The following is a 16713-nucleotide window of genomic DNA, read 5'->3' as shown; positions in this document are numbered from 1 at the left end:
ATATTTATTGAGCCTTTATGTATCAGGCACTGGGGTAGGCACTGGAGACATCTTAAATGGACAGAGCTAAGGAAAATAGATAATAATACTAATAATAGGAAACACATCTAGTATTTGTTAAATGCCAAGCAACATACTTTAATTCTCATAGCAACCATATCAAGTATGTTCTATTCTTAATGTGCATTTTACTGATGAGGAAACTGAGGCACAGAGAGGTTAAGTAACTTGCCTGAGATCTCACAATTAGTAGCAAGAGCTGAGATTTGATCCCATGCAGCCTGTTTCTAAGGAAAGAAAAAGGCCTATGCTCTTAATCTCTATGCTATACTGCCTCTTGTTAGTCAGAAGGTCTCAAAAATGTATAATAACAAACTATAATCTATACCATGCAATAATATATGGGTTACAGAGAATTAAAGTGGAGACAGAGATCACTCTCTGAGAAGGTCATGCTCCTTTGAAATTTTGCTCATTGTCAGGAACAGCATTTTAATAAAACTATTTAGTTAATTATTAACTGTAAGCTTGTTACATGATAGGTATGGCTTTAAGTCTTTTTATTATTAACTCATTTTATCTTGACAATGCACCTCTGAGGTGGGTATAGTAACTCATTTTTTCCTAAGTGGGGTAAGGAGCTTGCTCAAGACCTCACAACTAGAAGTGTCAAGTCACACATTGCTTATCTTAATAAAAAGAAAAGGCAAGGCGGTGGTGGTAGTGGCGGTGGCGGGGAGTGTGTGTGGCAAGGGTAGAGATGGGAGAGCTCATGTCTTCCCACTGCCCAAAGACACTCACATCGACTTTAAGGACTGATTTTTCAAGTTGCAAAAGGTTGGAGCACAGAGAGCAAACATTATGGGTAGGACCTAATTCAGAGGCCATAGAAACATTAAAACCAAATGTTAAAAGGCAGAATTTGGTATAGACCACTGGTGTGATATGTGCTTACTCTGCACCTGACTTCCACTGCCAGAGGTGGAGAGTCCAGAAACCCAAGCTGAATGATAACTATCACTAGCTTAAAATTAAATGACCAGCTCCAAATCACAGAAAGTTAAATTTAAAATAAACAATTCTGCTTTTATAGACTTTGGGACTGAACTACAATTGGAAAAAACAATCTTTTCAGCAATTGCTACGCAATTCACCTGGAGGGCAGACAATGCATCTTGAAGGTTTTCAGTGGTCCTTATGGAACACAAGACAGTATGAGGCACATTGGAGAGGACAAATATTTTTTGATTGAGATTAGGATTATTGTGATTACCCATATGTGTATCAAAGCTTCTGGCAAAGTGACAGACCAGAGCTTCTCAAACTTTAATGTGCATGTGAATCACCTGCAATCTTATTAAAATTAAAATTCTGACTTGACGTTCTGGGCTGGAGCTTGAGGTTTTGCATTTCTAACAAGTTTCCAGGTGATGCTGGTGGTCATGTCATAGGACATACATATGCTCCTAGAATTGCAGTGAGGTGGTACACATTTATTAGTATATTTACTTAGGGCCAAATAGGTGCCTTCCCTTTGACTTCTCACTGAATGTTCCCTTTGTGGAGTGTTCAGACAGTTGCTGTTTGCTCTAGCAAACTTCTGTTCTTGAGACAGTCATAGACAGCTTGAGAATTTCGAAAAGTTCTGAGATTGGAAGAGAACTCTCATCACTCTGGCTTGCTTTCTGCGTGTTTTAAGGCAGTAGTTCTGAAAATGTGAGCTCATTAAAAATTTATGCTGACGTCCACCAGAGGGGCCCTACTATGCAGCAGTCTGTCTTCCATCTCTTACTCGCTCATTCCCTACTACATTCCATGACTGTTATTTCAACCCTTTTTCACATTTCTCAAGCCCTTCCTCCTTTTACCCCACTCCTTTGCATCTTATAATCTTTCCTCCTACCTTCCAGACGTGGAGGCCCAAGTTCTTCCATCTATCTTCCTTTTTTGCTTTTTAAGATTTTTATACCCACAATTCAACCCAAAATTTACTTTTATTTTCACCAATTTTTATCATCTTTCTCTTCAGAAAATTAATTTCCTCACCTGTGCTCTTGTTTCTATTTTGACACACCTCTGAGACTGTACCACCAATTATTGTTATTCTCTTATACATTTAGTAACCTCCCTTTACCCTTTCCTTTGCCTTCTTCTCAGATGCTCAGTTCTCACTTTTCTTTTTCTAAATATTTATTAAGAAAGTTAAAAAATATCTGTCAAGTGAAAAGAATTGTATAATGAATTCCCATTCACCCGTCCACTAACTTCGATAATCATTGAAATTTTCTATTTGAGAACATCTTCTTTTGGCCCCTCTCCTTCCCTCAGCTACTACCTTACTTCTTGGTTTACCGATTCTTGACCCAGTCTTGCTACAGAAAGTTCATCAGCAACATATTACATGACTGAATCCATGGGCTCTTTCTCAGGCTTCATTCTTCTTTGACTCTCTGCAGCATTTCACTTCTTCCTGAGGCTCTTCCCACTAAGCAGTTGGAGTCACACTGGTCATCTGTGGAAGGACTTTGGGAGTCAACACTGTGCAGCTTACTCTCTCCCTGGAACTTTCAGGGCTACACTTATTTTCTGAACTTATCACCATGTCGAAACCTTCTATCTTACCTCTGTCCCAGAAATAAAGATGGGACAGTCCTTAAAGATAGTGACTATATCTTCTAGAAAGTTCAAGTCCTTTACTGTACCTAGTACGGTGCCTTCGCTTAATTGAGATACCATAAAATTTTAACTGATAAATTTTAACTATAAAACACAAGATTGGATTGTTTATCGACTTCTTGAACCTATAGTTTTGATCTCCTTTTGGATTAACTATACAGCTAGTTACCTAAGCTTCTAAGTCTAGAATTAAGATGCTCTTGTGCTTCCTATGTAATTTTAAATGTGTTTTAAAATTTGAGTTAACACTTAAGAACATTCATTCACCACTTGTTTACAATTAAATCGAGAGCTACTCAAGTGTACGAGTGTACTTAGCAAGACGGTGTTAGTGATGTGGCTTAACGGGAACTCAGAAAGGGACAGGAGAGATTAACCTACCTGATTTAAGTATGATACTTTCTCCCCTCAAAAACAAAATGAACACCTGAAAAATGACATCATATTGAACATTTTATGGCAAACGGCTTAGGCAATTACGTTTAGAGAGAGGTATGAGACACAGGAAAACATCAGCCGCTTTCCTTCTTCCATGTGCACACACTGGCTAAGAGTCTTCACGTGGGTCATAATCTCATAGCCACTGTGATCTTTAGGCCTTCCTCTGCCTAAACTCAGGATACCTCTAGTATTTTCATTCCTGTGAGTTCTGCTCTTGGTGCTTTCAAAAGCTGCCTATAAGCCTCTTGGTTCATGATCACCTGCATAACAAGTAAACAAAACAAAACAAAACAAAACAAAATGAAACAAAACACCCAAAAAGATTTCCCAAGACTCTCTGGTTAATTTTATGCTTTGTTCTTGTGAAGATGCCTGGGCATCATCCCAAATGGAGCTGTCTTCTTAGACTAAGGTGTGTGAGACTTTGAGGCTAGACTGCTCTGAATTCTTTTGAGAAATCTGACTGGGAAGAGTCCTCAAGTATAAATTCTGACTCTACCACTTAATAACTGTGGCCCTTGTGAAACTACTTAACCTCTCAGAGTCTCAGTCACTTCATCTATAATGTGAGATAATTGGCTATCAAGGGTTAAAAGAGATGATATAGGCAAAGGACATGGGACAGAGTAGCTGCTGATTCACTTATCAATGTGTTCCATAGATATTAGGGTAGGCACTATTTTAGGTGCTAGAGATTCGATGGTAAACAACCTCATTTTCAGGAACATCACATTCTAGTGGGTGTTAATTATTTTTCTTTCTTGCTTTTTCTCTTTCCTTTTTCTTATTTAAAATAAGAACATCTACAGTTATGTCAGGTATACAATATTGTAGAGAAACTAATGCCTGTGATGTTCCAGCCAAACCTAGATCTGCCTCTCTTTGACAGAGTCAAGGTAAATAATGATTTTTATACAGGTCAGTAGAAAATAATTCTGTTCATTGACTTAGTACCCTAATTCTTCTGGCAGAAAGAGGAGACTAGAAAATCCATGCCAGAGGGTAAATTATATTACTTGTACCCAACCTCCAGACCTCGGATCCCTGCCCCGAGTTAGGTGTCAGCCCCTGACAGTCTATCAGAGGGTGGGTCCAAAGCCATTTGAATATTAGCTCCTCAGTGGGCAACAGGACTAAAAGGGGAGATGAACATGGGCAGCTAAGTAGGTCATGGCTATGTCTACAGAATGCTTAATATCTATAGTTGGTGATGGGACAAGTGGGTGGGGTAGGGGAGACAGGGGTAGGGAATAAAGCATGCATTGCTTTTTAAAGAACAAATCTTTTATTTGTTTATTTATTTTATAAAATAAAATTCAGGCATTTGATATCATACAGACCATACACTGACCTTTAAAAAATTAACTGAATTTCATAAGTTTTATTACACATTTTGAGTAGCTCAGACAAAACCAGGATGTGATCAGTTGAGGATCCAGTTCATATCCTCACATCATCTCATGCACCTGTATGCTTATGACTATCTTTCATCTTTAATGTGTGTTTATATCATCTCACTCAGTTCTGCCAGGGAGGTGACCAGACAGGTTTTACTATAGCTATTTTTCAAAATGGATGAGGTACTGAGACCAGAGAGGTCAAGAGAGTTGCTGAAGTTCACACAGCCAGCAAGTGGCAGAACTAGAATTAGAGTAAACATTCTCTGATGCCCTAGGTGAGGGCTCAGGTGCTTCCATGCAGGGAGAAACAGAATGGCCATACCAGAAAGTCTACCCACACATAACCTCACTACTTATTGCAGACATATAGGGCCGAGCTTCCTGCTCACTCAGCCTCCTCCTCTTTCTTCCTATACCTCCTCAGCCCTAGGTAAAAGTAAACTGAAGAAATGCATATATGGGACTTGATTATTATATGTACTGAAGGTTGGTTTTGTTGGGAAAATATTATCTATTTTCTAATATCCATTTTCTTTGAATCAGTTGGTAATTGCTGTGTAACAAACCACCCCAAACCTTAATGGTTTAAAGTAATGGTACTTTTAATTGTTTATAAATCTACAATTCTTCTGCTCTTAGTTGGGCTTTCTCATGTGTCTGAGGTCAGTTTGGCAGGTTGGCTAGGAGGAGACTGATTTCGGGTGGCCTAGGCTGGGACAACTAGACTTTCCTTCAGTTGGTCTCTCATCCTCCTGCAGGTATTGAGGCTTGTTTAACTGACAGTGGCAGAGTTTCGAGAGAGACTGAATGCGTGCAAGGTCTCATTTTGCTGTATTATATCAATCGAAGCAAGTCATAAGACCTGCCCAGATTCAATGGGTAGCTAAATAGACTTCCCTAAATGAGAGGGTCTGCAAAGTCAAATTGCAAAGGAAGGCCATTAATTGGATTTGTCATTTCAATCAATCTGAGGATTCCAACCATGACTACCATGAAGACATGTAGGAATGAAGCTGTTATACTACCGGATTTCTCAAAAGAATTTGGAAATCATATAAAATATTCCAACATGAGAGCAACTGAAAACAATTAAACCTTTAAGAAATACTGTGTATGAACCTTGGAATTAGAACTCACAGTTCTATTGATTACATGTGCTACATTGCCCGGGGTAGTTCTGGCTACTGTACTTGTTTTGACCAAATGTGGAAGGACCAAATGTTAAATTAATGTTTATCCAAAATTGAGGCCAAAACCAAATATCAGCTTCATAAAGTAAACATGAGGGATATAATAATGAACCTGAAACTTACCAACAAACTTAATTTTCATTGCAACTTTATTATTTGAATTTTAAATAGACTGAATTTAGATGTCTGACCAGCATCAGATCAATAATTACTCAGCGCTGGCTACTGTTAGATTGCTGCTGCTGTAGCCAGTATTCTACATGTTCATCACACTAAATAGATGCTCATTTTAAGTGAAGCTGAAGATATTTGGGGATACTTCACTATTATCTAATACTTTTTTACTTCATAGCATTTTTAAATTATTTATTTAAGGCGTACAACATGATGATTTGATATATGTATACATAGTGAAACAATAGTACAATCAAGCTAATTAACATATTATCTCCTCAGATAGTCACCATTTTTTTCTTGTCATGAGAACACCTAAAATCTACTCTAGCAACAAATTCTAGTATTCAGCACAATATTGTTAACTATAGTCACCATGTTGTATATTAGATCTCTACTCATCCTATATAACTGTAACTTTGTACCCTTTGACCAGCAACTCTCCATACCCCCCACCCCACCCCAGCCCCTGTAACCACCATTCTACTCTCTACTTTTATGTATTCGACTTTTTTAGATTCCACATATAAGTTAGATCATGCATTTTTTTCTTTCTGGCTTACTTTGCTTAACGTAATGTTCTCCAGGATCATCCATGTTGTTGTGAATGACAGAATATCTTTCTTTTTAAAGGTTGAATAATATTTGATCAAAGATAATTTATCATAGGTGTCATAGTGTGATTTTGGAGTTTCACTCACCTATAACATTTTGAAGTGGTTAAAGTTATCTTTATAATTTTAATTCACCCTCCCAATATGTAAAGAACTTCAAAATAGGACTTTTCTTTGAAAGATGCATGGCCTAAGTACAATTTAAATAATGAAAAATTAAATGCAATTCTGAAAGGTTATTTTATTTAATGTTATGAAAGTTAGTACACTAATTCATTCTACAAAGGTTAGAATTATTGCATAAATTGTCAATTGATTTCCCTGTTGATCTAGTTAGTAGTTCTTAATAATTGTTTTGTATATAAAATAAACAGCTTTCACAATCATAATTAATTATTTTTACATTTTATACTTGCAGTTGTAAATGTGTACATTTATATTCTAGCTCTCCAATAGAATGTTAATGAAAATAACACATCCATAGAGTCTTCATTCTAAGTTATATCCAAAATGTTTGCCTGTATTTCAAAGCGAATATTCAGATATAAGATATCTAGATGACATGATATGCTGTGGCAGATTGTGTTTTCTAGTGATGACCGTACCAGTATATATCCCATCCCACATGCTCTTCCCACAGTGTGCCAAAGATAGGTCAGGTTTGTGCTCCTTCCCTCGAAATTGCTGTAAGTGATTCTGAGGCTAGGTCATAAAAAGGCAATACCACTTCTGTCTGGTTCTCTCTCTAGGGACTCTTATCCTTGGAAGCCAGCTACTATGTTGTAAGGAAGCACACATATGAACATTCCAGCCAACAGCTATGTGCAGTGCTGACAACCTCATTGACTACCAGACACATGCGTGAACAAGCTTTTGCATGATTTTAGGCCTCAGTCTTCCAGTTTTCCAGCTGTGGCCACAGACATGGTGAAGCAGAAACAACAGAAACTGTCCTTCTATGTATGTTCTGTCTGAATTCCTGACCCACAGAAAATACGAGATATAATAAATGATTATTGTGACTTTACACCACCAAATTTTATTATGCAGCTAGAGTAACACATACTTTGTAATCAAGGTTGCCAGATAAAATATAGGGTGGCCAATTACATTAGAATTTTAGATAAACAATGAATATCTTTTTCAAGTATGTCCCATGCAATATCTGACCCAGGCACTTAGCCTTCCTAAAGCTGAGACCCAAGCAGAAAAGCAGATTGTGGCTGACTGCGACGGGAACTGAATGTCTCTTCATTCTGTGGATCAGTCTCTCTGATCCCCAGGCCCATTCATATGGATTACTTCAATTAGAGTTGATCAACAGCCCTAGAAAATTAGTTCTATTTTTTATTTTTTAAATTATTTATTTTACTTTTTAAATTTTTTTTAAAAAATTTGTTTTTAATTTTTCAATTTCAGCTGATATATAATATATTAGTTTCAGGTGTATAACATAGTGATTATACTTTTATATAACCCCTGTAAGTCTAGTACACATCTGACACCATACATAGTTATTACAATATTAAACTATATTCCCTATGCTGTACTTTACATAAAAAATGTGTATATATATACACATATGTATATATATGTATATATATATACACACACACATATATTTTTTTATTACGCAACTGGGCATCATGCCTCTTAAAACATTGGCCTTTTCTTTTTTTAAAAAAATTTTTTTCTAATAAGGAAAAGCAGATGAAATGAGATGATGTCTAGGGATTTGTTTCAAAATAGCCACTGGTGTGTGGGTGAGTATAGAGACATAGCAACACTGACCAGGGCTAGGAATTTGGTGGTTGGGAAGCTGGTGATGGCTACACTGTTTGACTATTCTCTCTCTCTCTCTCTCTCACATACATACACACACATATATATAGATATATACATATATATACACACACATACGTATATATGTATATATATTTTCTCTGTATATGTACCTACACATATATATGTACATATTTGAAGTTTTCCTTAATAAAAAGTTAGAAGTAGAGAAGGAAGGAACTGTATATATATACATATATATATAATATAGCTAAGACTATTCTATGCTCTAGAGCTAGAAAGAGCTTTCTAGAGCTAGAAAGTCATCTACCCATATATTAGATAATGGAACTTGGTGAGGCAGAGACCAAATGAAGACCATGTAAATGCAGCACTTGATCTCAAGCCTTCTGAATTCTATATTAATGTTTCACATGGGTCACATTATACATTAGTCTTTAATCATCCTGTCCCACATATCATAATTTTACAATTATCAAAAGTTTGGAATCTACTTTTAAAGAACTATGTTCCTTTGGATCTCAAAGAAAATGCAGACAAAGAGCAGAATGTTTGATTTATTTAAGTCAAAATGGAAAAACATTCACATTTAAAATACAATTTTGTAAATAAAATGTGCAAAATGTATAATAGGTGCATGTGCTTTACATATAAATGTAGTCAGCACATATTCTAAAAACATAATTACTTATAACTTTCTCTGATTAATTTCCCCCTGTCCCCAACCCCCACATACATACACACACATTCACACACTCACAAACACACATGTACACAGTTGGTTAAATCTATCTTGACTTTGAATTCAAACAGCACATTTTTTTCCTGTCACATGTCACTTACTACTTAATATTTGATTTACCCATATATCTTACATACCTCTTTATTAATCCATTTAACAAATATTTGGTTGAGTTACAATTCTGTGCCCAAGAGTTTCAGTTTTACAATGGTAAGTAGAAGCAGACTTGGTCCATGCCTTCATGGGGCTTAGTGGGAGGGAAAAAGTAGGCAAATAAAATAAATAAATAAATATTGAGATTAAAAACCTATAAAGGAGTCAAACAGAATAGGAAGATAGAGAATACTGAGGTGAGTAGGGAGCACTGAGGATATGATCAACATTGTCAGGATGTTCAGGGATGTTTGCAATGAGATATGAAGGGTGACAGGGGAAACTCTTTCCAGTTAGAGGGAACAGCATGTATGGAGACCCTGGGTGGGAAAATTATTATCCAAATGTAGTTAGAGGGCAATGAGCAAAGATGATACTGTAGTTGAATCGAGGGCAAGTGCAAGATTATTTGGGGCCTTGAAGCCATGATCTGAGCTGGGGTTTTAGTTCAATCAATGGGAGGCTACTGAAGTTTCGAGTAGAAGAGTGACATCACTTTGGTTACTGTGTGGGGAATGGATAAGGGCAAGACAAAGATAAAAGTCAGGAGACCAGATAGAAGATCACAGTAGTGGCCCAAGTGAGTCATATTGAAGTTGGTAGTGGCAGAGAAGTGGCAATTTTGAGATATAATTTGGAAGTAAATATGACAAATTTGTTGAAGGGACACAGGGAAAGAGAAAGCCAAGAATATTTCCCAGGTTTTAGATTGGAGCAACTGTGTCTATAATAATTCCATAGATGAAGATAATTCAAGGAAGAAAAAGCTGTTTTCTTTATTTCTCTCTCAGGGGATCGGGAGAGAGTAATGATTGTTCTGGTAAGTGACATGTCCTTACTCAACGATGAGCATATTGCAGACCCAGAATCAAATCTCCCATCACCAAATCTCCCATCACCATGTTCTGAGAGCATAGCTTGGTGCCCACCACTCAGGTAGGCACTGAAAAAAGTTTATAACTGTGTGTGCAAACAAGTAGAATTCAAGTAGAGAGGAGCACCTGGAGATTTCTTCAGCACACAGGATTTAAAAAGAACAACTTAAAATAACTATTGGTTATTTTCATCTATATTATATTTATATATTTAGGGGCTATGCCCTTTTAAAATTTGTAGTAAAATATGCATAACATAAAATTAACCTATTTAACCATTCTTAAATGGTCAGAGGCATTAAATACATTCACACTGTTGTGCTACCATCACCATTATCATCTCAGACCTTTTTCATCTTTTCCAGCTGAGACTGTGTACCCATTACACACTAACTCCCAATTCCCCCTGACCTTAGAAATTACTATTCCACTTTGTGTCTCTATGCACTCAAGCACTCTAGGTACCTCATATAAGTGCAATCATACAATATTTATCTTTTCATGTCAGGCTAATTTCACTTGGCGTGATGTCTTTAATATTCATCCATGTTGTAGCGTGGGTCTGAATTTCCTTCCTTTTGAAGAGCCTCGTGCTTTTTATAGAAGCTAAAACAACTATGCTTTGTAAGAATGTTTAAATTGAAATGTTTTCCTCAAGTGAATGGCAATGGGCAGTAGAGGGTCCTGGTTCAACAATCTGCTCCTTTGAAGAACAGTGCTCACCCTAACAGGACTGGGCAGTCCCCTAAAGGTTGCTCCATTCTTGCCAAGGTGCTTCTCTGCTAAGGTCCTCCCCACACTAGCAGGGTTCCACTAACCTCCAGCTTAGTAATAATACTGCCTCTTCTGTTAATCTCCATTCCTTGGCCCCCACTAAGGATATCCATCAGAATTGTTCAACCTGGTCCTGCTACTCTGTTCTTTAGTCTCTAATGTATTGTTGATGAATAAATGTCTTGGTCTCCTTGGCTCTTGATATTCAAAGTTAATTTATGTCTACTTTTTATTGTGAGTTTCAAACCTTCATTCAGAATTTTATTTATTCCGTCTAGGTAAATTTGGGTTCTTCTATCTTTATGGCAAGCAAAAGACCATGCAGCAATAAAGAAAGATGTTGACAGTGATGAGGGTAGAAATGGGGAGTCAGCAAGGAAAGACCCAGGTTTAACACATATCTCCAAATGTCATCTTCTATAGCCATTTTCTCCAGCTGAGCTTATTGTAAAGTGGAAGAGTGGTAATTCTTCTTGACAAATACTGGAATGTAGTTCTTCTGTGTTGATAATTAAGAACTGGACTTGGTTTAAAGCCCAAGTATGAGAGTCCTGATGCATAATGGAGGTACATGCCCAACACAGGTTATCTCTGCATGGGGATAATCAAAAAAGTAGTAAGAGGCAGGGCCAAAATTTCACTCTACAAATATTTTGTTTTATTCTATACTATTCTACATGATTGCCATCATTATAGGCAGGAAACATTTTTAAATGATTGTTAAAAAATATCTACCATGATTAAAAAACCCCCAGTAACATCAATATCAATTCTTTGAGGTATCCATCAATATTTTATTTTGTGCAAAGTAACTTCCTAGTGCCAAGTCAGTTTTTCAGACTGCAAATTGAGCTCTTTTAGGAGAAGGTATTGAAATCAATTTAGAAGGACAGCATTTAATTTTTTTTAATGAAATAAAATAGAAAATACTGGGGTATATCACAATTACTAAGAATAAGCATTGTTTTATAGAATTTCAGGTTTGGTAAGGTATGTGTGTGGTGTGTATTTCATGATGCACTTTTTACTGAGTTTAACATACTTCTTACTGAGAGTCTCAGTGAGGGAGATAAAAGTTTGAGAAAATTGTCCTAGTTAACTAAATGAATTAACTGATATGTAGGCCTGGTTACTACACTATGTAAGTTCCTGGTGGTCTTTGTCTGAAAAATATTAATAAAAGCAAAGCCAATAGTCTATTAGTGCTATGTCTTACATGGGACAATAAAGGATGTCTTTAGAAATGTATGTTTCTACACTTTAGAGAGTGCATATGTGTGTTCCTCTGTGAGGCGGGGAAGGCAGTAGTAGAAAAGGAATAACTTTATGGAGCTTTACTGTCAGTATCTTTCAGAATGGAAATTAGTAGTTACTGACAATTACAAGTGCCCAGAGCATTTTTAGTCACGATAATGTATTTTAGTTACGTTTTTATTAAAGTACTCATCTTTTGGAGGTAGATACTGAAATCCATGCAAGAGAGAGGGGAAGTGGGTGGGGTTGTGGATAGAAAAAGGCTGGTCATGAATTGATAATAAAGCTGGATAATAAGTATATTTATTATAGTATTTTCTTTATCTTTAAAATTTTCCATAACAAAAAGAAAGAATAAAAAGATTCCTGGAATTTTTTTTCTTTTTTTCTTTTCTTTTTTTTGCTTATCTGTTTCCAGTTTTGGGAGTCCCAAAGCTGAAGAGGCTGTGTCTGAATATGTTAGGAATCAGGGTATTGTGATTCAGTAGAGGATTCTGGAGCTATGTGGGTATATAAGTAAGGAAGGACAGACCTTTGAAAGATGTTGTCCATGGAAGTCAGAGAGTTCAAAGAGTTTTGAAACCAAATAAATACTGCAACTGTAACAACCATCAGATAGAGTCAGGTAATCAGGTTATGTGTCAACTGGGAAGGAATTTGAGATTCTAGAACATAGCAAGAGGGTCTAGAATGTTAAGTAGGAGTTGAAACCTACAAATATATATTTTTTTAGCAGAGCCCTGGATGCCTGAGTTCATATCTGTTGCTGTGGAGGAGTTCTTAAAGATTACTTCATTTGTACTGCTTGAGTCACAGAATCCAATAATTTCACTTAAGTTGGATGTTGAGATTTCTCAGGTCTGAAACTTAAAAATCGAACACGATGTTTTTGAAAATAAATCTAAAAAAATTCTTTCCAATTTAATTGGGTTGACCTTATACTATTGAGTATCCAGTATATACTAGGGGCAAATCTGTTCTCTGGATAACTGGTGCTTGACTATATAGAGCTTAGGGTCTAGTAAGAAAGATAAAAATTAATCTTATAAAGTTACAAACTAAGGTAAATGCTTTGAAGTATAAGGCAATATTAAAGCATGTAACTTATTCTAGTTGGAAGAATTACCTGAGTAACTAGAACTCATGATTATTAGAAAAATAGAAGGATATAAGGTAGCATCAGGAGATGGAAGTAATAACAAGCTGTTCTGACTGATCAGAAGTCTTGGCTTTTATTTGAAGACAGAACAATGAGTCTGCAAAGTGACATACGCACATGGAAGATGAAATTTATGGGTAAAAAGTGTCCCAAGGTGACGAAGCCATATTAACCAACAGGAAAATGTTATGATATAATACATTCACTGAATTTGCCCTTTATTGTAGAATGTGTTCAGTAGTAGGACTCAGAAGCCTGAGGCATGTGGTGAATGGAGCTTCTTATATACTTAGATGAAAACCTGTCAGCTCAAAAAAAAAATTATACAAGTAAGTATCTTGTGTTTATATCTACGTGGAACTCATATATTGTACTCATTAGTGGTAGCTTGTCTCCAAAGACATCCACCAACAATTAGGTCCTCCCCTTTGTGTATGTGCTGCTACCCCATTGTGAAGTGTAGTCTATCCCTTTTCTTCCTTGAATCTGAGCTGGCCTGTAGTTGTTTGGTCATTAGAACATGGCAGAAGACCATTCTAAGCTCTGGGCCATTCTAGGCTCAGGCTTTAAGATCACTGGCAGTTTCTGCTTCCTTTCTCTTGGAGCCTTAAGTCACCATGTAAAAAGTCTAGACTGCTCTATTGGAGATAAATGCTGTGTGGAGGAGCACTGAGACATCAGATAAATCAGTGAAGAAGCCATCATGGATGCCCAGCCCAGACAAGCCTTCAGATGACTCAGCTGCTAACTTACTGCCATTGCATAAGAACAAGCCAGCTAGGCCAAGTCAATCCACAGAACCATGAAAGTTAATAATATATTGTTTTAAGACACTACGTTTTGGGGTGATTTTGGCAGTAGGAAACTGGAAGTCATCTTTAACTCCCACTACCTACAAGAAGCATAACTTAGGCTCCACAAATTATTCTTGAGCCAAAATTGAGTTGAACTGTCCTTTGCAGAATATACTAGATAGCTCCAAAATTCACTGTGGTTTTAGTAAAGGACAATGAGGAAAATGAGCAGAGTGGGATGAGTTGTCTTGTATGCTCCTATGGAAATGTGTATAAAATAACAGTGATCAGTGGAAGACTAATATTTACTGAGGCTCTATTATGAGCCAAGAAGAGTAAGATCTATTTGACGTATGCTATCTTACTTCATTCTCAAAATAGCCATCAGAAGGAGGTGATAAAATCATTCCCATTTTAGAGATGAGAAAACGGAAGCCACAAAGTTGCTGAATGGCAGAGCTCAGTTGATGGATCTGTTTGATTTCAATATCAGGTACCTTGCCTGCAATGTGCACCTATGTCAGGAAGCAATTCCACAGAGGTCGCCTATGGGAGTTACTAAATGTTCCTATGATGCAGTAGCAGATTCTTAGGAATTGTCCCTCTGAGCTTGATTCTCTGGTGTTTACTTTTCTTTATGTGAGTGTGGGGAAAGAGATATTTATGGGTGGAGGGAATATGGCCATGGCTATATATTGGAATTCACCCATGTTTTCTGGAATAACAGCCAGGTACTGGCTCTTCCTTGCTATTCACAGATATACTCCCTAACATTCTGTATCACCAAGTTAGAGTTTCAGGAGGCTCCAGCAAATTCAGAAAGCCAGAAGATTCCCAAATCTTGGAAGAGGCCAAGAGAAACAGTCTTATGGTATTGAGAGGGGAGGAAGCCAGCAGAGAAGTGACCTGTCATATTCCTTTAGACCTCCAACCTGGCAGGAGGCTACATCCCCTGAACACCATTCCCAAACCTCCCTGTAAAGTGGTCTCCACCCTCCACCCAAAGCTTCCCTTCAGCGTTGGGGTGGGGCGAAGTCACCCCAGGGGAAAAGTTCTGGCTCCATCAATCTGCCCTTAGGTTTAGATACTAAGAGCTTAGCTTTGCAACACTGTGGCTTCAATTTATGAAACCTTGACATTCTTTAATACAGAATTGGCCTTATCATCCTTCTTTAGGGCTTGCAGAGGGGATGTGTGTTGAATATGCCTAAGACATTCCTCAGACACCTCCCTTTTCCCTGGGGAATGTTTTCTTTCTGAGGGTTTAGCTGTCTGCATCCTGCTTTTAGTTGTCTTTCCTTCTTTGTCTCAACAATTAGGTTCAGGAAAGAAAAACACAGAAAGACTCTGTCCTACCCTGTGGAGTTGGGAATATCCTGGGGAAAAATGTTGAAAAAGGAAATCAATGCTGTTGACTGAATTAAAGCAATGTTATGTTGTCCATTATGAAAGAGAAGTAAAATTATCATCAGGGGGCTTAAAACACTACTGCTGACCAGGGAAACTAGTACAAAGCATCTACTGCATTCCAAGTATTATACTAAGCACATTTATTTCTCACAAAAATTCTATGAGGTAAGTGTTATCTAATTTCTATTTTACAAATTAAGAAACTGAGGTTCAAGATATAAAATAATTTCTAAGTAATCTTCATTAGTTTTTTAATAATTATTTTCAATCTATTGTATGATTGCTGTATATTTTGTTCTTCTATTTCTTCTTGGGCCAATTTTGGTTGCTTATATGTGCTAAGAAACTGTTTATTTCTTACAGATTTAAAATATTTGCTGCTGTACTTGCTTTGGGATTTATTTTGTTTTATTTTTCAAATCAATTTGATTGAGGTATAATTTGTATATGTTAAAATATGCCTATATACCTATTTTAAGTACATAGTTCAATGAGTTACGACAAAGGTATACGCCATGTGTCTATATTGGCACAATCATCACCTTTCCATCACTCTACAATTTCCTTTGCTGTCAACCTCCACCTCCTGGATCTGGGCAACTACTGTCTGCTTTCTGTCACTGTAAATATGTTTTGTCTTTTCTAGACTCATAAAATGGAATCATGTTGTCTGTTCTCTTTTCTTTGCAGTTTGTTTTGATGAGTTTAATTGCTTTTAGATTCACTCATGTTGTTGCATGTATCAGAAGTTTGTTTCTTTTTATTGCCAAATAATGTTCCATTGTATAAATATACTATAATGTTTATCGTTCTCCTGCTGTTTTCAGTGTTTGACTACTATGAATGTGTCTTTGTGCTACATTAAACATTACCAAAAAACCTAGCGATTTAAAAAGGAAACATTTATTATATCTCGGTTTCTGTGAGGCAGGAGTTTGTATCTAGCTTAGCTGGTGCTTCTGCTTCAAGGTCTCTCACAAAGATGTAATCTAGGTGTTGGCTAGGCTACTTGTTCCCAGGATTGAACAGGATTCAGTTCCTTGTAGGCTATTAGACTGAGAGCCTCAGTTCTTCCTTGGCTGTTGGCCAGAGGCCTCCCTCAATTCCTTGTCATGTGGGTTTCTTCTAAGGAAGCTAATAACATGCTCACAACTTCATCAGAGCAAGCAAGGAAGAGAGCAAGAGAGAGAAAATAATAATACAAAATCCAGTTTTTTGTAGCCCAGACTCAGAAGTGACATCTTATCACTTTTG

General features: G+C 36.9%; 1 long non-coding RNA gene across 2 annotated transcripts in view; it reads right to left on the bottom strand.

Moving 5' to 3' along the window:
- Positions 1–729: 729 nt before the first annotated feature.
- LOC120596589 (uncharacterized) overlaps positions 730–16713 on the bottom strand; it is a 58217-nt gene continuing 42233 nt past the window's right edge. For both annotated transcript variants that reach the window (XR_005651200.1, XR_005651201.1), the window contains exon 4: positions 730–3377. This is a non-coding gene — a long non-coding RNA (uncharacterized LOC120596589). The remainder of the gene's footprint in view (positions 3378–16713) is intronic.

The sequence above is a fragment of the Pteropus medius genome, unplaced genomic scaffold (assembly GCF_902729225.1).
Source record: "Pteropus medius unplaced genomic scaffold, Ma_sr-lr_union100, whole genome shotgun sequence".
Taxonomy (NCBI): Eukaryota; Metazoa; Chordata; class Mammalia; order Chiroptera; family Pteropodidae; genus Pteropus; species Pteropus medius.
This window is presented reverse-complemented; position numbering and strand designations above follow the sequence as displayed.